The sequence below is a fragment of the Amborella trichopoda genome, chromosome 2 (genome assembly GCF_054954075.1).
Source record: "Amborella trichopoda isolate Santa Cruz 75 chromosome 2, AtrichopodaSantaCruz75HAP2 v2.0, whole genome shotgun sequence".
NCBI lineage: Eukaryota > Viridiplantae > Streptophyta > Magnoliopsida > Amborellales > Amborellaceae > Amborella > Amborella trichopoda.
This window is the reverse complement of record NC_142337.1, coordinates 27,670,061-27,693,585: the sequence shown is the minus strand read 5'-3', so window position 1 is coordinate 27,693,585 and position 23,525 is coordinate 27,670,061. Positions and strand designations below refer to the sequence as shown.

Sequence of the window (23,525 nt, the reverse complement as noted above, 5' to 3'; positions counted from 1 at the left end):
AAGCAGATTTATATGGAACGGAGTGGATCTGTCCATTGCTTAGCCAGTGAAAGCAATGAGGTTGTTGATTTACTTATAGGAGACTGTGAGAGCTGAGGAGGAGAAGGCGAGGAGAGCTAATAGGAGGCCAAGATTGTTGACTTTAGCCATTTTTCGACTGATATGTGAGAGAGAGAGAGAGAGAGAGAGAGAGAGAGAGAGAGAGAGAGGGGATTGTTATTTGAGAAGAGGAAGAGTGCGCATTACTTCATAGCGAGGACACGGAAAATTAGCTAAGAAATTAGGTTTTTCAAAAAACTACATTTGGTATTTTGAAAAATCGAAAATGGGCAATTCGATCTTTAAAAAAAAAATAGTGAAACAATAGATATATGCTTTCAAGTATGTTTATAATAATAAAAAATAGAGAAAATTAGGTATGTATTCGTTATAATTTATGTTATTACCAAAATACCAAATAGTTTCCGTTATTACTGGAATGTCAGTTTTTTTTCGTTTCATAATGGAAGTTAAAAAAAAAAAACCTTTTTCGGTTTTTGAGCCACCAAATTCACAGATTTTTGGTTGTTCAAAAACAAAAAATAAGCTCATTTCAGTTCTTGAACAACCGAAAATAATAAGGTTTGTTTAAACTTTTGGTTCAACAGTTTCGGCGCCCCAGTGGTCCACCTTCTTTTCTTTGTAAATTTTTCTCTCTCTCTTACCTCTCTCACAAGAAAACCTATTCTTTAGATTTGGTTACAAGGTTTTTGACAGATTTTGAAAGCATTTGACAGATTTCAAATCAGCAGTGAAGGTATGTATAAAATGATTTGTTGTTTGATTTTAGAAGTTTACATTGTATAAGATTATGATTTAGGGTTTGACACTTGTGATTTAGGGTTTATTTGATGGATTTCATAGTTCTATAACTATGACAATTTATTTAAGTGATATTTGGGGTTTTTAAGAAGTGTAAATTTTTCAGGCTTTTAAGAACTGTAAATTTGAGTTATTTTTAGAACTTGAAATTTATACAAGAGTTATTGACTTAAGTTTGTTTTTTTTTTTTTTTAATTGTATAAGAATTTAAAAATTTGGGGTTTTTGAGAACTATAAATTTGTGGGGTCTTTTAGAATTCGAAATTTTTACAAGAGGTTGTATTGAGTTGATTACTTTTTTCTTAGTGAATGTGAGGAAATTCATAGAACTGTGATTGAATGCTTTGTTTTGAATGCTTTGTTTTTAGAACTCGAAATTTGATGTGTTGCTTTGAATGCTGGGCAGATTTTACATTATATTGTATTGTGTGTTAACTTTTATACGCTTAGATAGTTTTAAGTACAGATTTGTGATAGATTTAGTGATATCTTAGGAAAGGGTTGATTTATCTTGTTGATAAATTGAGTGGCTTAAAATGAAAATTTGTGTGATTTATGATTCAAGTACAGATTTACCTTGACCATTTTGCAAATGCTTGTGGTTTTAGGGGTACATAGCAAATAAATAACTTTATGCATATAGGCATCAATATTTTGGATAAAATAATCCGTGACTAGATTTATTTGAGAGCTCATTCGATATGTAAATTTGTGATCACCTATTTGGAGGTTTAATATGTGATTTAGCATTCTTTCATTGTCTATATGCAAATGTGATATGAGTTATTGGTGTCTCAATATTCATTTCTTTGTATTATTATGTTCGTTTTACAGAGTAGTACTTGTGTTAGAACCTATAAGTTAAATTGAAGAGCTTCATAACACTAGGTTATGGTCTAAAATTAACCATCTTTTCCATATAATAATATGTCATTATTGTTTATTTGTTATTCAGTTAAGTTTTGCTTATGTAACATTATGATTAACATGGTGACCATATGGGTTTCAGTGAATATAAATCGTGTCCATCCAGATGGGGGATACCCATGAGGTCTTCAGGACCTTAGTTTGCTGCAACTTCATCCAGAACATTCATCTCATTTCATATGGGAAGGACAAATATATACATATATTCATCTGCTCTTTCCATTAGTTTGTAATTTTTCAATAAATTGTAGTCTATTTAAACATCATACAGGAAGTACATGTATATATATTGTGACTCATATGTTGTCTATTTGTTGTATTCCAGAAAAAACAAGAAATTAGAATTGATGAAAAGACTTTTCAAATAAATGATTTACAGCTAACCGATGAGTAACTTCAATTAGTGAACGCATCTGGGTTGGGTGCACTATCTATTAACCGATCAGGTCAAATTGATCATCCTTTGGTCGCAACCAATATAAAGAGGTGACGTTCTGATACCAATTCATTTCATTACAACATTCCATTGGTAAGATGACACCTACATTATTTGATGTTTACTAGATATTGGGAATGGCTGTGGATGATGACCATATTACATGTCATCTTATTAGTGACCTCCAAGAGTTCATAGAAAACAATTTGGGTATAGTCCCCACTGGAGGCAACTTGATAGCTATCAAGCACTCATGGTTGGAGGACAACTTTCACTCATTACCACCTTGTTAGATATACCCGAGCATTTCTGCTCTTCCTCATCAGCGTCACCATTTTTGCTGATTCATCGGTTGTAACAGTGTTAACGAGGTATTTACAATTTTTTAAGGATATTGAAGAAGCCGGCATATATGCTTGGGGTGCTGCAGCTCTCGAATATCTTTATCGTTCCATTGAAAAAGCTTGTACTTTCAAGCGAAAATGTTTTAATAAACTATATTTTATCTGACATAAGCATAGTAGTATAGACTACTTTCTTAAAAAAATTATTACTTATCATATCTTGATATAATGCAATGCTGATCTTATGAGCATATTATACATATGAGGCTCATACCACATAGTATCTCTCCAAATATGCCTAGGACAAAAAGATGGAAGCCACCAAAAAATTATTTTGGCAATCCACATAACTTGATGCCTCCCATTAGATCAGAATTTGATAACCTTCAACCTGATGAGGTTAGTGTTTAATTTGATATTACAATATTTATTATTGATTAATTTTAATTGTATTTAAGTATTTGTAGTTGTTTATTGATTGATTTGTCGTATGTTTGATTTCATATCATATAATAGGTAATATGGAATCCATATTTCAAGCTTGATGAGCCCATTTCAGATGATAGGCGACAACCATTCGAAACCGCAATGTGCTTAATGACCCTGATATTTGACGATATTCTCGAGCCGTATATGCCAGATCATGTGTGTCGATAGTTTGGAGCTAAATAAGGCATTCCAAAATATCCCATATATGTTGGTAAGAGGTCTAGTAGACAAGGTGGGCAGCGAGATTGGAGAAAGATAAGTTCTAACAAAATCCATCATTGGTTGACTTGACATGAGCACATGATACCAGGCATTGAAGTGGATACTACCAATTAGTTGCCCTCAGAAGAGTACAAGGCCTGGTACAGACGAGTGCCTCATCCTATAATTCATAATGTCTCTAACCCACTAAAAGACATATTGTAACCTGTTAACCAGGAAAAAGAAGAGGTGCACGATATATAATGAGACCTCGAGGATCTGAGGATCAGTTAGTATGTTTATATTGACTTACAAATTGTTTTAATTTTGTACTTACCTATTAGTTCCATGAAATTGTTTAAATATTATAATTACCTATCTTGTTTTTGCAGGTTAGTATAGTTCAGACTAGTACAATCATCAGAGGCACTTACATTTAGACAGAAGTGGTATCCTGAAGTTTATAATCGCGTTAACAACGCATTTGAAATGTTGTCTAAGTTTGTACATATAGACATAGATGATATAGAAGCCATTATGGAAAATTTACAACACGAAGCTGCACATGACAAACCCCGAAAAGATGTAGTAGGTGAAGGTAGTCGAGCTGCAGAAGACTTGGCTCCATCCACACAACCTACGGTTGTGGAGCCTAGAAGACATGATACGAGAAAGAAACAGTAGCAGCCCAAGATAAGGCGACCGATGTAATGATCTTTTTGACAATGTAATGGTTTTTTTACTATTGGAATGTTATCATATTATACTAAACTCTTGAACAATATAATAGTCTTTCTGGCAATATTTGGGTGTTTTGAGTTTGTGTACACACATTTTAATTTATTTAAATAGGCTTAGATGATTATGATGATGATGTAATTTTGAGAGGTTAATTTAACGGCTTAGATGATAATGATGATGATGGACAAATATATAGTTTCAATATTTTAAAGTTTTCGTAGTTTTTGGTGTATAGTGGTGTCTATACATTTGATTCATTTGATCATTTTAAATTTTTCGTTATAGTGGTGGACAGATATACATTTGATCAATTTCAAAGTTTTCGTTGTTTTATTTTTGTAGTTGTTCAACAACCAAAAACAAAACATTTTCGGATGTTGAATAACCGAAAAATGTCTTAAACAACCGAAAATAAGATTGCATATTCCAACAAGCTTTGGGAATATGTAGTCCTATTTTCGGTTGTTGAAAAACCGAAAACAAGACATTTTCGATTGTTCAACATCTGAAAATATGTTGTTTCCAGTTGTTGAATAACTAAAAATAAGAATGCAAATTCCAAGCTTTTCTCAAACATTCGGTTGTTCAACAACCAAAAACAAAACATTTTCGAATGTTGAACAACTGAAAATGTTTTATTTTCTGTTGTTGAACAACCAAAAATAAAACTGCATATTCCAGCAAGCTTCTGAAATACGCAATCCTATTTTCGGTTGTTCAACATCTAAAAATGTCTTGTTTTCGGTTGTTAAACATCCGAAAATGTCTTGTTTTCCGTTGTTGAACAACCGAAAATAAGAATGCAAATTCCAAGCTTTTGTCAAACTTTGTGTTGTTCAATAACCAAAAATAAAATTTTAGGTCGTTCAACATACGAAAATGTCATGTTTTTTATTGTTGAACAACCGAAAATAAGATTGCATATTCTAGCAAGCTTCTGGAATATGTAGTCCTTTTTTCGGTTGTTCAACAATCAAAAACAAGATATTTTTTGGTGTTGTTGTTCAACAATAAAAAACAAGGCATTTTTTTATTTTTCAACAATAAAAATGTCTTGTTTGTTGAACAATAAAAAATTAGAATGCAAATTTTAAGATTTTGTCAAACTTTTGGTTGTTCAACAATAAAAAACAAGACATTTTCGGATGTTGAACAACTGAAAATGTTCGATTTTCGATTGTTGAACAACCAAAAATAAGAATGCACATTCCAAGCTTTTGTCAAACTTTTGGTTGTTCAACAATCGAAAATGTTTTATTTTCATATGTGGATTGCATATCCATTGACAATGAGACCATTGACCTTTACTACAATTTCTTTAGGGCTTCCTTGATATTAAGGTGTATTGGCCACACTTGGAAGGGCATGTCCTCTACTATTAGCACCAAAGTATGATATCCACCTATTTTAACAAATATGTCACATTTTCTATTACGTATAATGCATGTAATGATCCCTATATCACACCAAGTGCAAAAATAAAAGATTGAAAACACGGAATTCACGATCTTCATTAATTCATCAAAATGATAATTTGATACAAAATGCCAAAGTCTAATGCATGTAATGATCCGTATATAAAACCAAGTAAAAAAACAGAAGATTGACAATATGAAATTCATGATCTTCATTAATTCATCAAAATGATAATTCGATAAAAAATACCAAATTATGATTCACTCCCTGATGGCTTATCGGATCTTTGCAAGTCCTCCTATTATGACCCACTGTGCTGCATCGTTTGCACTTTAAAGGCTTGGTCATGGACTATTCAGCCTCGGATATTTTTCGTTGCTTTTTCAGCCTATCGGGAAGGCATGTCGTACTTGGTGGCAATACTTTCTGGTTAAACATACCAGTCAACTCAATATCATCCGGGATAGGCCCAAAGGGAGTTTAAATTGTCCTTTTAGAGTATTCCACTGTGAAATACTGAAAACAGTACGCAATGGGATCCAATGCATATGGTTAATAGCCACAATGGCATGACGACACGGTATGCCACAAAGTTGTCATTTTCTACAACTGCACATCCAATGAGTTAAATCGACAGCGTACTTCTTCCCCAGATAGTGGATCTCAAATTGCGTATCCGTGGCAGATATAACTGTGTGTAAATATCTTGTCGTCATCTTGTCGAGTAATTCTTGGGCTTTCAATACTAGCATGCCGCTGCAACTATTACTTAACTCCATCTTCTCTTCAAACCTGGTCATCAACTATATCCTTAATTCTTCACACATTGCAATAGTCGGCTTATCTTAAGCAGATAAAATCCGAGCATTGAATGACTCGGCTATGTTAGAAGTAAAATGATTGTATCTTGCCCCTCGAAAATAGGCATCTGCCCAAGATTCTGGAGTGATATTTTAATCCACTCATATGCTTCTAGGTCGACACACTGTATATCAAACATTATTTTTTGAAACCTACCAATGGTGGCTTTACGGGCAGCCTTTCAAACCAACATTAGCAATACTTCGGTATTTGCTGACTTCTTCATAAAGCCCTTGAAGTTCTCTCCCATATATCACATGCAGAATGCTAGAAAACATGTGAGAAAACATTTTTTATTGCTTTTGGCAGGATTTCCTGTCGATCTGATACAATTGTTAAGGCAGACAGATTAAGAAACTCATTCAGTAGCTTACTCAATATACTTAAGAACCAATATCAACTCTGGTAGTTCTCCTTCTCGACCACTGCAAATGTTATTGGGAAGAGCCCAATATTTGCATCTACAACAATGAAGCACAATAATATGCCTTGATATTTTCTTTTTAAAAAGGTCCCATCAATACCCATTAGTGGCCTGCATCCATTAATAAAACTCATGATGCATAGACGAAAAGCAATAAATAGTCGTTTGAACCTGCCTTCATATGTGCGGATGAGAACTTAGGTTCTAGGGTTGGTTCTTCAGAGCTTTTCCACATATAAAGGGAGGTCATGACATTGTTGTTTATATGATTCATCTATCATCTCTCTAGCGAACCTCTTTTCCCGCTAAGCTTGCATGTAGGAAAGCCTGACACCTTGATCGTGTTGGACATCCTTTACGATGTCTTTGGGTTTAATTTTTGGTTGGACAATAATGTGGGCTTTAGTTGTTTTTTGCCACTCAGTCACTATGATCTAATGGCTAATGGACCCTCCCTATTGGACCATTACATGTGTGCTCTTTAACCACTGACTTCATTTTAAGTATGTCGTACTGCCAACTCATAAGCATCGTATTTGCCATGTGTATCCCTCTGACTTATAACTTGCCTACACCTGTCCGCCTTCGCTTTTGTCAAACTTTAAAACAAAATTATTGTGGATAGCAAAATCAACCAGACCATACCGACATTCATTGACATTTTCAAAAAATTGCCTAATTTTCATTGAACCTCATTACTAACTCATCTATATGGGCTCTCAAATGGTTCAATATCCTTAATATCACGCTCTGGTAAGAGCTCAGGCTCGGGCACCACTTGAATGTTCTCATGTTGATCAGGCAAAAGGGCGTTACGCCAACATAAACGATACATTTATATCGTCACTTACATCAATCAATTCAAGCCCACTAGATAAACTTGTGTTGTGGTACATAATAGCCAATTTGTTTGGATCACACGATGTTAAATTTCCACAATGACTTTTTAGTTCCTCTAAGGAACTATTTCCATTGTACTTCATTTTCCCCTTTTATAAACAATATGTCTGTCATCTGGATTGGTCTCAAATGACCCCCCATATCAAAATACTAGTTGTACTCCCTCGGTAACCATCGTCAATCCTACTGTATTAAATGAGTACCAAAATTTGTGTAACAAAAAATGAATACAATAAGGAATACACAAAATTTGGATATATCTAACTAATTTAGGGTTCATAAAATGTGAGTTTACTTAATAGGTCAAAATAGTGTACTACTAAAGAAATCAATCATTCAATAAACAACAAAAATCAACAAATATTAAAACAAACACAAATAAATAATAAATATTAATACAAACAAACAAGTCGAATAATATTTAGCCAAAACAACAAATACAATATAGTGTATTACGATATATATCAACATAATGTACTACTAAATAAATCGATTGTTCAATAAACTACCCAAAACAATAAATATTTATAGGGAAAATATCTTCATTTCCCCTATTTTTAGATTTTATTTCTTAATAAACCCAAGGATTCAAAAACTATATTCCAACCCCTTGGCCACTTTAAACCTATATTTTAACCTAAACAAATGTGATAAAGACATCCTCTTTTTAAACCCAAGCCCTTTCTCTCTCTTCATTTATATACACCAAACTTCTCTCTCTGTATCTCTTGCTTCATGTTTCTCTCTCTTTTTCCTCTCGTGTTAATTCAAACACCTCTCTCCCTCCCCATGTTTATTCAAAGACCTCTCTCTCCTCCCGATAACTTCTCACCACCAAGCATCTCTCCTCTCATGTTTATCCAAACACCTCTCTCTCTTCTTGTGTTTAACTAAACACCTCTCTTTCACTCCTCCCAATAACCTCTCACCACCAAACATCTCTCTCCTCTCGTGTTTATCCAAACATCTTTTTCACTTCCTGTGCTTATCCAAACAACTCTCTCTCTCTTCTCCCAATAGCCTCTCACCACCAAATACTCTCTCTCTTTTTGTGTTTATCCAAACACCTCTCTTTCTCTCTCTATACTTACAATGTATTTGGGAGGAGAGAGAGTGAGGGGAGATGATAAGAAATGTGAAGAGAAAGAGAGCGGGAGGAGAGAGAGTGAGAGTTTAAAGATGGGAGAGACAGAGAGAGAAGGGGTGCAAGGAGAGAGCAAGAGAGAGAACTTTGAGAGGACAGCTTTTAGAAAAGGTATGTCTTTATAGATTTGTTTGGCCTAAAAAAACAAGTTTAAAGTAGCTCAGGGGATTAGAAAAAATCAATTCTACAATTTTTATGCCTCAAGATATCATTTAAAACCCTGGGTCTATTGTAAAATAAAACTTAAAAATAGGGAGGATCAAGATATTTTCCCATATTTTACAAACAACAAATATTAATACGAATAACAAATAATTATACAAATAAACAAATTCAACAATATTTTCTAAATATTATTTATTAATCAGCAATACACAACAAATAGTAATACAAAAATATAATATTGTATTAATTTTGATAAAAATAATCAAAAGTATAAAGCAAGAATAAGAAAGGTACCAACACAACCAAACAGAGAGCCAATCTCTTTAAGTTTGTGGGGTATTATATTGGGGGACAGAAAAGTGCGTATGATACTGTATTAGGACACCTAAATTTTTTATAAGAATAATGACACTATGAGACCCTCCCACACCCATGTGAGTAGGACACCAATTGATCACTATTAAATTTTGACACAGATCTATAAAAAAGTTATCACATGGGTGTGGAACTTGGGTGAATAGGTTTATTGATAACTTTTCTAGATATCTGTGTCAAAATTTAATGGTAATCCTTTGGGGTCCTACTCACATGGGTGTGAGAGGATCTCATAGTATCATTACTCTTTTATAACCCTAAAATTTGAAAATAAAAAAAAGGCTCCTTTATGCTCATATGTGTAGTGTTTTCGCGGGAAAATTATCGGTTATTCAAAAATCAAAAAATTCCAAATTTTTGGTTTTTGGGCAACCGAAAATCCAGCCAATTCGATTGTTCAAAGAATGAAAGAGGGTTAAAAAGTTTTTTTTAAATTTTTTTGTTATGAAGTGAAAAAAATAGACATTCCTGTAATAACTGAAACTATTTGGTATTTTCGTAATAACGAAAACTATAACGAATATATACATAATTTTCTCTCAAAAATATAATAGATATTTACATAATTTTCCCTTATAAAAAAGACTTATGTATAAATACCCCAACATATATCCCCAAAAAAAAAAGAGGATATCCATTAGATCCCAAAAACCAAAAAAAGGGACATCTAGTTTTCTGATGTCTTTTAAGAGATAATAAAAAATGCAGTGGAAGATTATTCAGTCAAGTAGCTTTTAAATAAAAGAACAAACTACATGCAGACACTTTTAGAGAGGGGGGTTCAATTATCAAATGGGATGTCAATTATCAAATAAGATGTCATTTGCTCGAAATTACAAGCATCACCCCTCTTCCCTCCTGCATGATTTTTTTTTTCTAAGTTGCCCCTTTGTCCCTTAATGCAAACACCGCATAAGGGGCTATTTCTAAGTGCAATGCTCTTTATTGTCCGGTACTTCAAATACCGGACCGCTAATGTAAGGACCAAAATTCAATTGAGCCAGATCACTCGTCGCAGTAGAGAGCAGGAAGTTGAAAGGGACGAAGCGCACTCCCGATGTTAAAAGGGAAGGATAGCATCGTCTGCATGTTTTGGCCTAGTGTAGTCCATATAACATGGAAGCAACATCGTGTGCAAGTGAGGGCATTGCCGCGAGTACAAGGGTTAGCGCCATGCAAAGGCTAGGCTAACGCCATGCGTGATTGGAGGCATCGCCGCGAGCGTAACGAGTAACACCGTGCACGGCATGAGATAACACTGTCTGAGATTTAGAGAGAGAACGGAGAAGGTTGAGCATCGCCGATTGGGGTAACGCCGCGCATGAAAGGCGGGAGACGTAACACTGTCATGTGAGAACTGAAGCATTGTCACGCGAGAAGGTAGAAAAGGGTTGACGCTACACGTGAAAAAGGAAGATGTGACCGCTGCCAGCGCCGCACTTGCAAGTGTCATACGTGTCAGCGTTGCGCCTGTGAAAACCATACACGTCAGCTATAGTGACCTTCACCTAACCCTGAGTACTTAAGCCCTTTCCCTCCCTTCTAGCCTCCGCCTCCCTCATTTTCTCAACTTTCTCGACTCTTGCTTTCTCTCTCTAAAGCTCAAGCATGAGCCCTCCGCCTCTACTGTGTTTTTGGAAAGCCTTTGCTTGGAGTTAAGGAAAGTCATCACAGGTCGTGAGGAAAGGTCAAGGGTACCGTGAGAGGCGAGGTAAGGGGGTCCAACTCTTATGCATCCATGGTGGGTAGGATGATAGAATGAAAATGTGATATATGAATGGGTTGATGGGAGATTGAAATTTTAGATTCGTGCTTCTTAATACCATGACTTATTCAACCACGTAAATGATCTTGTTATTCATGAAAACTCATGAAATAGTTCATTATGAGACTTGTTAACATGAACAAGATCCCCCGCCCCAAGGGTAGCTTGGCCATGAAACATTTAAGTGTTCTTTAAAAACATGTTAACTTGAGAATAAGAATTTTTAGGACTGTGACTGTTTTTGCAACAAAATGTTCAGTGACCAAATAGTATCCAAATGGGACCAAATTGGTCTCAAATAGAAGATATGTATGTCTACTTCAAGTTTTCTTTTTATGTCATGATAAATCTCGTACATACCAAAAGATATAGCCTAAAATGTAGAGACATGTCACTGCTCATAGTCGCTGTAAATTCCAGCAATCGTGACCACCCTTGTTGAGCCACGCCTTGGGCCTAACAAACAATGTCCAAAAACCTTCAAATCACTACCATTGGGAAGATCTTTGAATGTACTCAAAGTTGCATGTTGAACTCATTTTGAAGTTTCCCATAGATTGAGAGTTATTCCCTGAAATATGATGATATGTCATGGTTCACTATAGCAGAAAGCTTAATACCGTGTGCGCAACACCATGCACGTAACATCGTGCATGTAGCACCGTGCACGCAACATCTTGCGCACAACGTTAAGCACACAATGTCGTGCGTGTAGCACCATGCGTGTAATGCCATCTGGGTAATGCTGCCTGTGTAAAGTCGTCTATGTTATCTTTGATAAGTAATAAGCGTGAATGCTATATGATAATTTTCATGTGATGAATACTAAATGCGATAGTATTGTGTAAACGGTGCTATGTGGCTATGCGTTATGTAAAAATTGATAAATGATATGCCTATGTGATAGCTCCATGACGAATGTTACATGACAAGTGTCGTAATGCTAATGCTGATTGTCAAGCGTAAACGCAATGTTATAGCTCTCATATAATGGGTGTTGCCAAGTGTCATGACATTATGTGACTGCTGGATTGTTTTGAGTAAAACACAAACTCTACATGATGAAACTTGGAATTATCTATCATAAGGCACTGATTTAGCATGAATGAATTAAATGCTTGAGCATGATATGATGCCGCGATATTGGCCAATACACGGTGGGACACTCACCAGTAGTGGATACTGTTATGATATTGTGATGAATAGCCACCGCTCATGTGGATATTGGCCACTACGCGGTGGGACACTCATCGGTAGTAGTTACTATTATGATATCTCCTGTTACGTGATGGAGCACTCATCAGTAGTAAGGACAGTGATGACTGCATATTTCCTAACCTGCATAATGAGGATAGAGGGTCGCACCTTAGATTCATGAAATGAAATGAGATAAGATACATGATGGATGCCTTGCAAGGTAAGGGCTTATCAAACCCCCAATGCATGCTGGGGACTATGTGTGTGTGTTGAAGGTATTACGAAGTGGATTACCCCACTTTACATTATCCTCCCTCGTGTGAGATGGTAGAGGTCATAAGCAATGGGATTAGCTTAGCCTGATGGATAGAGCCTCTACTGCGAGAGTAGGTGGTTTAGGGAGTGAGTGAGTAATGGTCAAATTTCTGAATAAGGAATGTTTTATGGTTGCACTGATGGAATGTTAATGACTACACTGATTGAATGCTCATGATCGCACTCTGATTTAATATTGTCTACCGTTTAAATAAAATGTTCATGTTTGCTGTCTAGATCTGATATTCATATATGCTAAATTATGCCTTCATATTGATGATGGGTTGAACTATTTTCCCACATGCATAGAATTGCTATAGATGAATAACACTAGACCTGCTTACTGGGCATTCGAGCTCAACTACTTTTCTTTTCCTCCTTATAGACTGAGAGCAACAGGTCCAGAGTCGAGAGCACGAGTTGCAATTGGGGAGTCAGAGCAGCCAACACAAGAAGGAGTTAAGGCTTGTATGCAGTCAGTCTCTTAGCCCTATTTGTAACTGTCTTACGTAAACTCTGTAATCACGGGCCTTAGTGCCTCGAACTTTATTGTAGAATTTTGAAGAGGAATATAATGTAATATATTTTGGATTAATGGGTTTGACAAGCTTTTAAATTATTTGTAGTTATTTCCATGGTTTGCTCGATTACCGAAATTAAAGCCGTTGAGTCCACTCCTACATGAGTGACTGACGTTACATTGCGATCACGAACCCGCGCTCGATCCCTTGTCGCTATGTAAGGTATGGTGGTCGTGACAGCTATGGTATCACAGCAGCTAGGATAGGATTCTTGACCTAGGGAGTTTAGGAAAGTCCTTAGATTAGCTTTGGGGTAGAAAAGTGATGGGGTGCTCTTGTGACTAGGTTAAAAGATGTCAAGAGTCTCGTACCCACAATGTGAGTTCCAGTACTGAAAATATTGAGGACCTCGGCGAGTTCTATAGGACTCTAGGGGCTATGACCTAAATAATGAGGGAATCGATACCAACCCAGTCTACTCCTACACTAGAGCAGAATGACAGTAGCTTCATGGAGAGGTTTGAGAAAATGGCACCCCCAACCTTTTTGGAGCATGGAGGATTGGAGAAGATTGAGAGGTGGAAGAAGAAAAAGCAGAAAATTTTAGAGGTGTTACACTGCTAGGATGAGCAAAACGTTATGCTAGGGGACTTTATGCCGAAGGGGAAGCAGAATATTGGTGGGACTTAGTGAAGTAGACTTAGAGGGAGACAGGGACCGAGGTCACCTGGGAAAACTTTTTTACAGCAGTTGACGAGAAGTACTTCCCCGATTCAGTCAAGGAAATGAAGAAAGTAGAGTTTATTGAACTCCAACAAGGTAGTACGATTGTCGAACAAAATGCCGCCCAGTTTGCAGAGCTCTCTAAGTATGCTCCCTACATCATAAATACCGAGGTGCGAAAAGCAGCTAAATTTAAAAGGGGCTTGCGACTAGATATCAGAAGTAGAGTGATGTCGGCCAATATAAAGTCGTACACCCCGATGGTAGACCATGTTCTGAAGATTGAAGCAGACTGCGAGGATTGCAGGTCAAGGAAAGAAAGAAAAATGAAATATGTGCAGTCTTGAAGGTTTGGGAAGAAATCTCAGCAATTTTCGAGGAGAAACGCCAGTGGAAGGCCATACCCACTTAATCCGAGGATCCCAAAGAGTCTTCCAGGCATTAGGGACACTGATCGACGCCCGACTTGTACTTATTGTGGGAGAGACAATCACCACGAAATGTTACCGAAAGAAGAATGTATGTCTCAAATGTGGCATGCCTAGCCACTGGGCTAGGGACTGCCCTATGATGAAGCCCGAGGATCGCCTGAAGACCCAAGGTCGAGTATTCGCACTCACCGAACAAGAGGCCAAGGCGTCCACCTCGGTGATTAGGGGTATGCTCTCAATTTGTGATATTAATGCTAAAGTCTTAACTGACCCTGGATCCTCTCATTCATTTAGTGCACCCCATTTTTCCCTTTACATGAATGTTGCACCTACATGTCTCAATTATACCTTAGTAGTATATGTTCAAGACTTTGATGTGATTCTAGGTATGGATTGGTTGTTTACACATCATACCACCGTCAACTACCATGAAAAGATGGTAACCTTTAAACATCCCGACTAAGCAGAAATACACTTCTGGGGCATTAGGGACAAATCCCCAATGCACCTCATGGCCTCTTGCCTTCTGGCTAAGGAGTGTATAGGGTATTTAGCTTATGTGGTAGAGAATTGGAGTGTCCATACCCAGTTGGAAGGGATACCAGTAGTAAAGGAATACCTTGAAGTGTTCATAGAGGAATGTCATCCCTACTCCCAGAAAGAGAAATCGAATTTGAGATAGAAGTAGTACCTGACACTGCCCCCATCTTCAAAGCCCTATATAGAATGGCTCTAGAGGAATTGAAAGAGCTAAAAGTGCAGTTGCAAGAATTATTGGATAAAGGATTCATTCGACCTAGTGTGTCGCCCTGAGGTGCACCAGTTTTGTTTGTGAATAAGAAGGATGGGTAGTCCTTGAGACTATGTATTAACTATAGGCAGTTGAACCGAGTGATAATAAAAAATAAGTACCCTCAGCCTAGAATTGATGACCTCTTTGATCAACTCCAAGGGGGCCAAGTGTTTTTAAATATCGAGGGAGACATCCCAAAGACTGCTTTCAGAACTCGATACGGTCATTATGAGTTCCTTGCAATGTCGTCCGGGTTAACTAATGTCCCTGCTGTGTTTATGGATTTGATGAATAAGGTGTTCAGACCTTTCCTAGACGATTTTGTAGTGGTATTTATTGATGATATTTTGATATATTCGAAAAACCAAGAACTACATGAGCAACATCTGAGAACTATCTTGCAAAATTTGAAGTCAAAAAGATTGTATCCTAAATTAAGCAAGAGTGAGTTTTGGCTCCCTGTTATATCTTTCCTTGGGCACATCATTTCTAAAGATAGGATCACGGTCGACCCCTCCTAGATTGAAGTCGTACTTAAGTGGGAGAGACCGATAAATGTGACCGAAATTTGTAGCTTTCTAGGGTTAGTAGGATACTACCGGTGCTTTGTGGAGGGATTCTCAAAGATAGCGCTTCCCCTTACTCGGCTGACCCAGAAGAATGTGAGATTTGTGTGGTCAGAGAATTGTGAAGACAGTTTCCAAGAACTCAAGAGAAGATTATCCACAGCCACAATACTAACTCTACCCAATGGAAATGAAGATTTTGTGGTTTATACTGACGCAACCCATAAAGGGCTCGGGTGCATACTAATGCAGAGAGGTACGGTTATTACATATGCCTCCAGGCAGCTAAAGTTGTACGAGCAAAACTATCCAACTCATGACTTGGACCTCGCGGCCATAGTGTTTGCGTTAAAAATCTAGGGGCACTACCTTTATGGGGCCCAGTTTAGAGTGTTCACATACCACAAGAGCCTCAAGTACCTATTTTCCTAGAAGGAATTGAATATGACGCAAAAAAGATGGATGGACTTATTGAATGATTACGATTGTACAATTGAGTACCACCCAAGCAAAACTAATGTAGTAGCTAATGCCTTGAGTCGCAAAGCCATGGTCTCAATGGCACACCTGATGGTCAGGGAGATGAGATTACTAAACGATGCAGTGGAATGGCACCCAACTCCACCCGTCGATGATATGATCGGGATGCTTTCGTGAATGAGGATAGAGCCCCAGCTCTTTCAACAGATCCGAGTCGTAGAAAAAGAAGATCCTCAACTTATGAAGATCCTTGAAGAAATAAAAATTGAAGGAAGAGAGGACTTCACTATGAACAGTGATGAGTTGTGAAGGTTTAAGGGCCGAGTATGTGTCCCTACTATTGAAAGTATAAAAAGGGATGTTCTAGAAGAAGTACACCACTTCCGCTACACGGTACAACCAGGGAGTACAAAAATGTATCAAGATCTGAAAAAGACCTTCTGGTGGAACAACATGAAGAGACGTGTGGCACAATTTGTTGCTAAGTGCTTGACGTATCAGCAAGTGAAGGCGGAACATCAGAAACCCGCTGGACTGTTACAACCCTTGCCCATACCAAAGTGGAAATGGGAATTACGATGGATTTTTTTTCTGGATTGCCAAGGTCAAGTGCAAGGCATGATAGTATTTAGGTCGTTGTGGACTGACTAAATAAAGTTGCTTATTTCTTATCGATCCACATGACCTATACCCTGGATAAGCTAGCCTATTTATACATCAGAGAAATTGTGAGGTTGCATGGTATACCTATCAGCATCGTGTCCGACAGGGACACCAGGTTCACCTCCAGGGTTTGGACAAGTCTGCAGCCAGCCTTGGGAACCAGGCTTACCTTTAGCACCGCCTTTCACTCCTAGACAGATGGGCAATCAGAGAGAACCATTCAGATTTTGGAAGGCATGTTAAGGGCGTGTTTCACTGACTTTGAGGGAAACTGACAAGACCATTTGCCTCTAATAAAATTTTCCTACAACAACATCTTTCCAGACAGTATTCAAATGGCACCTTTTGAGGCCATGTATGGAAGGAAGTGTAGGTCGCCCATCTGTTGGAATGAAGTGGGCGAAATAAAATTATTGGGATCCAAAATTGTTCAAATGACCTCTGAGAAGATTGCTTTAATTCGAGAAAGGCTCCAGATAGCCCAAAGTCGGCAAAAGAGTTACGCTGATAAACGTAGGAGAGACCTCGAGTTTGATGTAGGTGATAAGGTCTTCCTGAAGGTATCACCAATGAAAGGCATAATGAGATTTGACATGAAGGGAAAATTGAGCCCACGATTCATTTGGCCTTTTGAAATCCTAGAAAGAATTGGAAACGTAGCATACCGACTTACCTTGCCACCTGAACTGGCCAACATTCATAATGTTTTTCATGTATCACTGCTAAGAAAATATCAGCCCGACCCGTCCTATGTTTTGGAGTACAAACTAATCCCGTTCAGAGAAGACCTAACCTATGTTGAACGACCAATTGGGATAATAGAAAGGAGAGTATAGGTTTTGCACATAAAAGAAATTCCCCTAGTTCAGGTGCAATGGCAATATCATACAAGGGAAGAATCAACGTGGGAACGAGAGGATGAAATTAGAGAGAAATACCCCCACCTCTTTGATTAATGATTTTGGGGACAAAATCCTTTTTAAGAGGGAGATGATGTAAGGGCCACAATTAAATTGATTCTGATCACTCGCAATAGTAGAGAGAAGGAAGTCAAAAGCGACGGAAGCGCACTCCCGACGCTAAAGGCGAAGGATAGCGTCGTCCGTGTGTTTTGGCTTAGTGTCATCCATATAACATGGAGGCAAAGCCGCGTGCAAGTGAGGGCATCGCCACGGGTATAAGGGTTAGCGTTGTGCGTATGCCAGACTAACGCCACGCGCCATTGGAGGTATCACCGCGAGCGTAAGGAGTAACGTTGTGCACGGCGTGAGATAGCGCTGTCTGAGATTTGGAGAGAGAGCGGAGAAGCTTGGGCATCATCGTTTGGAGTAACGTCGCCTGGGCTAACGCCGCGTGTGAAAGGCAGGAGATGTAATATTGAGCTCGAGAACTGAAGCATCGCCGCGTGAGAAGGCAGAAAAGGGTTGACACCGCACTTGACAAAGGAAGATGTGACCGCTGCCAACGCCACACTTGATAGTGTTGTACGTGTCAGCGCTGCACCTGTCAAAACCATACACGTCAGCTATAGTGACCTTCACCTAACCCTGAGTACTTAAGCCCTTGCCCTCCCTTCTAGCCGCCGCCTCCCTCATTTTATCAACTTTCTCGACTCTCCCTTTCTCTCTCTAAAGCTCAAGCGTGAGCCCTCTGCTGATGCTACGTTTTTGGAAAGCCTTTGCTTGGACTTAAGGAAAGTCATCAAAGGCCGTGAGGGAATGTCAAGGGCACCCGTGAGAGGCAAGGTAAGTGGGTTTAACTCTTATGCATCCATGGTGGGTAGGATGATAGAATGAAAATATGATATATGAATGGGTTGTTTGGAGAATGAAATTTTAGATTCGTGCTTCTTAATACCATGATTGATTCAACCATGTAAATGATCTTGTTATTCATGAAAACTCATGAAATAGTTCATTGTGAGACTTGTTAACATGAACAAGATCCCCCGCCCTGTGGGTACCTTGGCCATGAAACATTTAACTGTTCTTTAAAAGCATGTTAACTTGAGAATAAGAATTTTCAAAACTGTAACTATTTTTGCATCAAAATGTTCAGTGACCAAATGGTGTCCAAATGGGACCAAATTGGTCTCAAATAGAAGAGATGTAGGTCTACTTCAAGTTTTCTTTTTATGCATGATAAAATCTCACACATACCAAAAGATATAGTCTAAAACATAGAGACATATCGCTGCTCACGGTCGCTGTAAATTCTAGCAACCGTGACCCTTGTTGGGCCACACCTTGGGCCTGGCAAACAATGTCCAAAAACCTTCAAATCACTACCATTAGGAAGATATTTGAATGTACTCAAAGTTGCATGTTGAACTCATTTTGAAATTCCCCATAGATTGAGAGTTATGCCTCGAAATATGATGATATGTCATGGTTCGCTCTAGTAGAAAGCTTAACATTGTGTGCACAACGCTATGCGCGTAATGCCGTGCGCGTAGCACCGTGCACGCAACGTTATGCGTGTAACGCCATGCACGCAACATCATGCGCGTAGCACTGTGCATGTAGTGTCATGCGTGTAGTGCCATTTGGGTAACGCCGCCTGTGTAAAGCCCTCAGTGTTATCTTTGATAGGTAATAAGCTTGAATGCTATGTGATAATTTTCATGTGATGAATACTAAATGCGACAATATTGTATAAACGGTGCTATTGGCTATGCGTTATGTGAAAATTGATAAATGACATGCCTCTGTAATAGCTCCATGACGAATGTTACATGACAAGTGCCATAATGGGAATGTTGATTGTCAAGCGTAAACACAATGTGATAGCTCTCATATAATGGGTATTTTATGCTAAGTGTCATTACATTATGTGACTGCTGGATAGTTTTGGGTAAGATGCAAACTCTACGTAATGAAACTTGGAATTATCTATCATAAGGCACTGATTTAGCATGAATGAATTAAATGCTTGAGCATGATATGATGCCGTGATATTGGCCAATACGCGGTGGGACACTCACCGGTAGTGGGTACTGTTATGATATTATGATGAGTAGCCACCGCTCATGTAGATATTGGCCACTACGCAGTGGGACACTCTCCGGTAGCGGTTACTGTTATGATATCGCCTGCTACGCGATGGGGCATCCATCGGTAGTAAGGAAAGTGATGCCGACATATTCCCTAACCTACATAATGATGGGAACTATAATGAAATGAGATGAGATATACGATGAATGTCTTGCAAGGTAAATGCCTATCAAGCCCCCAATGCGCGCTGGGGACTGTGTGCGTATGTTGAAGGTATTACGAAGTGGATTACCCCACTTGTCATTACCTCCCTCTTGTGAGATGGTAGATGCCTTAAGCAATAGGATTTACTTAGCCTGATGGATTGGGCATCTACTGCGGGAGTAGGTGGTTTAGGGAGTGAGTAGGTAATGGTCGAATTTCTGAATAAGGAATGTTTTATAATTGCACTAATGGAATGTTAATGACTACACCGATTGAATGCTCATGATCGCACTCTGATTTAATGTTGCCTACCATTCAAATAAAATGTTCATATTCGCTGTCTTGACCTGTTATTCATGTATGCTAAACTATGACTTCATATTGATGGGTTGATCTGTTATCCTACATGAATAGAATTGATATAGATGCATATCGCTAGACCTGCTTACTGGGTTTCCGAGCTCATTCCACTACTTTTCTTTCTCCTCTTGTAGATTGAGAGCAACAGATCTAGAGTTAGGAGCACGGGTTGCAGTTGGGGAGTCAGAGCAGCCACCTTGAGAAGGAGTTAACGCTTGTATGTAGTCGGGCTCTTAGCCCTATTTGTAACTGTCTTATGTAAACTATGTAATCACGGGCCTTAGTGCTTTGAACTTTATTGTAGAATTTTGGAGAGGAATGTAATGTAATATCTTTTGGATTAATGGGTTTGCCAAGCTTTTAAATTTATTTGCAATCATTTCCATGATTTGCTCGATTATCGAAATTAAAGTCGTTGAGTCCACTCCTACACGAGTGACAGATGTTACATTGGGGTTATAGAACCGCGTTCAATCGCTTGTCGCCGTATAAGCTACGGTGGGGGAGCGGGGTCGTGATAGCTAACCACATCAAACACTCCCTCTCTCTTGTTGCCTCTCTCCTACCCAAACTCTCTCTCCATCTTCTGCCCCTCGCTCTCCCCTACTACCCCTTGCTCATCCCTCTCTCTCTCTCCCCCGCTCCTCTTGCTCACCCCTCTCTACCCATCTCTCCCCCTCTCCCCTCTTATTAAAAATGTAGCCGCCTTCACTGTTGTTAACAATCTCACGTTCCCATTTGATGTGAAAGATTAGATCAACTTAAGAGCGAGAGAGGAGAGAGAGAAAAAGATTAAATCTAGAGAGAGAGAGCAGAGACTGAAAAAGAGAACTATCTCTCTCTCATTTTTACTCTAAAAGGACTGAAAGTATCTTTGGGAGATGGTTCAATTTCCCAGTTTTCTCCCAAATACATATAGAAATACATTTACCAATTCTTACATAAATGCTTGGTTTTAAAGAACTATTATGACCATAAAATAAGATGGCAGAAGGGTTAAGCTGGATTCTGTAGCCGAAGAATTTTTTGCCAGGTCAAACTTTAATGGCATATTTTCTTCCTTAATGGCTATTGTGTGCTTTTTTTCTGTTTTTTCAAATGGCCTATTGATATATGTTTTCTTTTGCCTTATGGGTCTTTTTCCATAATCCTAGGGGTCCCTCTGAGCAGAAGGAGCAAGAGAAAAAGTGCCTCTGTGTTGCCTCAGTAGGAATTGGTTGGGTTTGGTGGCTCTGATAATGGCTGTTTCTTTCTTTCTTTGGGTTTGGGGTTTTGGGTTTTTGTTGGCTTCAACTTTCATGAGGTGGAAATCTGCCTCATAGGAATTGGTTGGGTTTGGTGGCTCTGATAATGGCTGTTTCTTTCTTTCTTTGGGTTTAAAATGGTTAATTTTGTGTGTGATTTTTGTTCTTTGAATTGGATGAGCCTCTGGTTTTGGAATTTTGAGTTGGGTTTTGTTGGCTTCAACCTTCATGAGGTGGAAATCTCTGTTTTGGTAAAGGTGATTTTTTTTTTTCATTTATAATGGTTGTGATTTCCTAGTCATCATAAAAAAATAAATTTTGGATATTGGTTTTGTTCAGTTGATATTTTAAACTTGGTTTGGTGTTTTAAGGATGTATGACTGGGGTTCAACCTTGAATTTTGGGGTATGATTGGTTTGTGTTGTCTTTGTTTCTGGGTTTTTTTTTTAGGGTGAATTTAACATGTTATGAACATTACAATGATACTTAGCCTCTGTTGTTTTGCGGAGACATTTTTGGGTAAGATAAATATGAATGCTTTTCTGTAACAATGAAAGAGGAAGCAGAGGGATCGGGGGTTGAGTTCAGGAGATCAATTTACAAGTTTCTCTTTGAAGTTATGAAGCAGTAAGAACTTATTCAGAGGAGAGAGAGAGAGAGAGAGAGAAAGGAGGAGGTGGAGGATGGAGGGGAGTCTTCTGGGTTTGGCAGACTGCCGGTGCAGATTGTAAATGTGGTGCCATCTAGTGGATTGGGGGCAGAGAGAGAGAGATGCGTTTTAAATGATGAAAGAAAAAGATCCTATTTCTAGATATTTTGTGAAAAGAGCCATCACGGTGCAATCTGTGGGTTTGTAGTTTGATGTGGTTAGTTGTCCGGTATTTACCGTACAGTAAATGGCTGTACCCTTCACAATAACCCCCATATCCGATGGTTGCATTGCTGATAACAGAACAACTTATAAGAAAAAAAACACCGTGGAAAAGGAAAAATTGGTGCTCGTAATTCCAAACAAATAACACCCATTTGATAATTGACCCCCTCAGTCCATACATAATTTGCCTAAATAAAAAAAGAACCATAAATTGGAGTGTAGAAGAGGTGGGATCCTTTACCATATATTTTAGTTAATGGTTTCTGAATCATTTTGAAAAGGCTGTCAATGCATATTACACTGCATTAGAATTGGAGAATAGACCAAGGGAGACTGGGTGCAGGGTCATATACAGCTACCTCCTAGTATGGTAGGAATGTCGTATAAGGATCCCCAGACTTTCCCATTCTAGGATTACTAAATCGTTTCACAATTACCATGGTAATTGACCAATTTTTTGTGTGCAGATACACGCATTTGTGAGCGATGAATGTACGTGACACTCAATATAGACTCTTATTCTCGTCGAGGTTCCACTCCACTTTCAAGTTTCAATGTTACGCAGCGTTAATTCATTCCTTCTCTTTTTTCTTGTTCTGTTTTTTTGGGGTGAGTCAATGCGAAAAGAGCCCCTTCCCTTGATAGGAATTGAACTTAGAATAGGAATTGAGCTTAGAATGTAGCATTGCAAGTCGCCAAGTGCTAACCACTTAAGCCCGAGCTCTTTTCCTCACTGTCATTGTTTCAAAAAGCGGACCGCCCACTTGGGCGCCCGCCTAAACCCGCCTAAGCGACTGCCCAAGGCTGAACTGCACCCAAAAAAGAACTGCAGCTCCTTGATGGTATTTTTTAAATTATTTTTTTAATACTAAAGATACAAAATTGTGGGTTTTAAGTTCATTTAAAACTTAAAACCCATTAAAGGATATTTTTGAGAGAGAACCAAAAAAAGAAAAAATTCTACTAGGCCGCCCTCCTAAGAGCTAGACCGCCTGGAACCCCAACCGCCTAGAAGCCGCCTAGCACTTTTTGAAACACTGATCATCGTCAACTAGTTGCTCAATTTTAGGCAGATGCACAGTGATTATGGATGCACAAAAACGAAACACGAA

The 23,525-nt window shown here is 38.4% G+C and overlaps 1 long non-coding RNA gene across 1 annotated transcript; it reads left to right on the top strand.

Annotated features, from left to right (window-relative positions):
• Nucleotides 1-3,084: 3,084 nt before the first annotated feature.
• LOC148783183 (uncharacterized) lies at nt 3,085-4,060 on the top strand. Its single transcript, XR_016050522.1, has 2 exons — nt 3,085-3,551; nt 3,651-4,060. It is a non-coding gene; the product is annotated as an uncharacterized LOC148783183 (long non-coding RNA).
• The last annotated feature ends 19,465 nt before the right edge of the window (nt 4,061-23,525 follow it).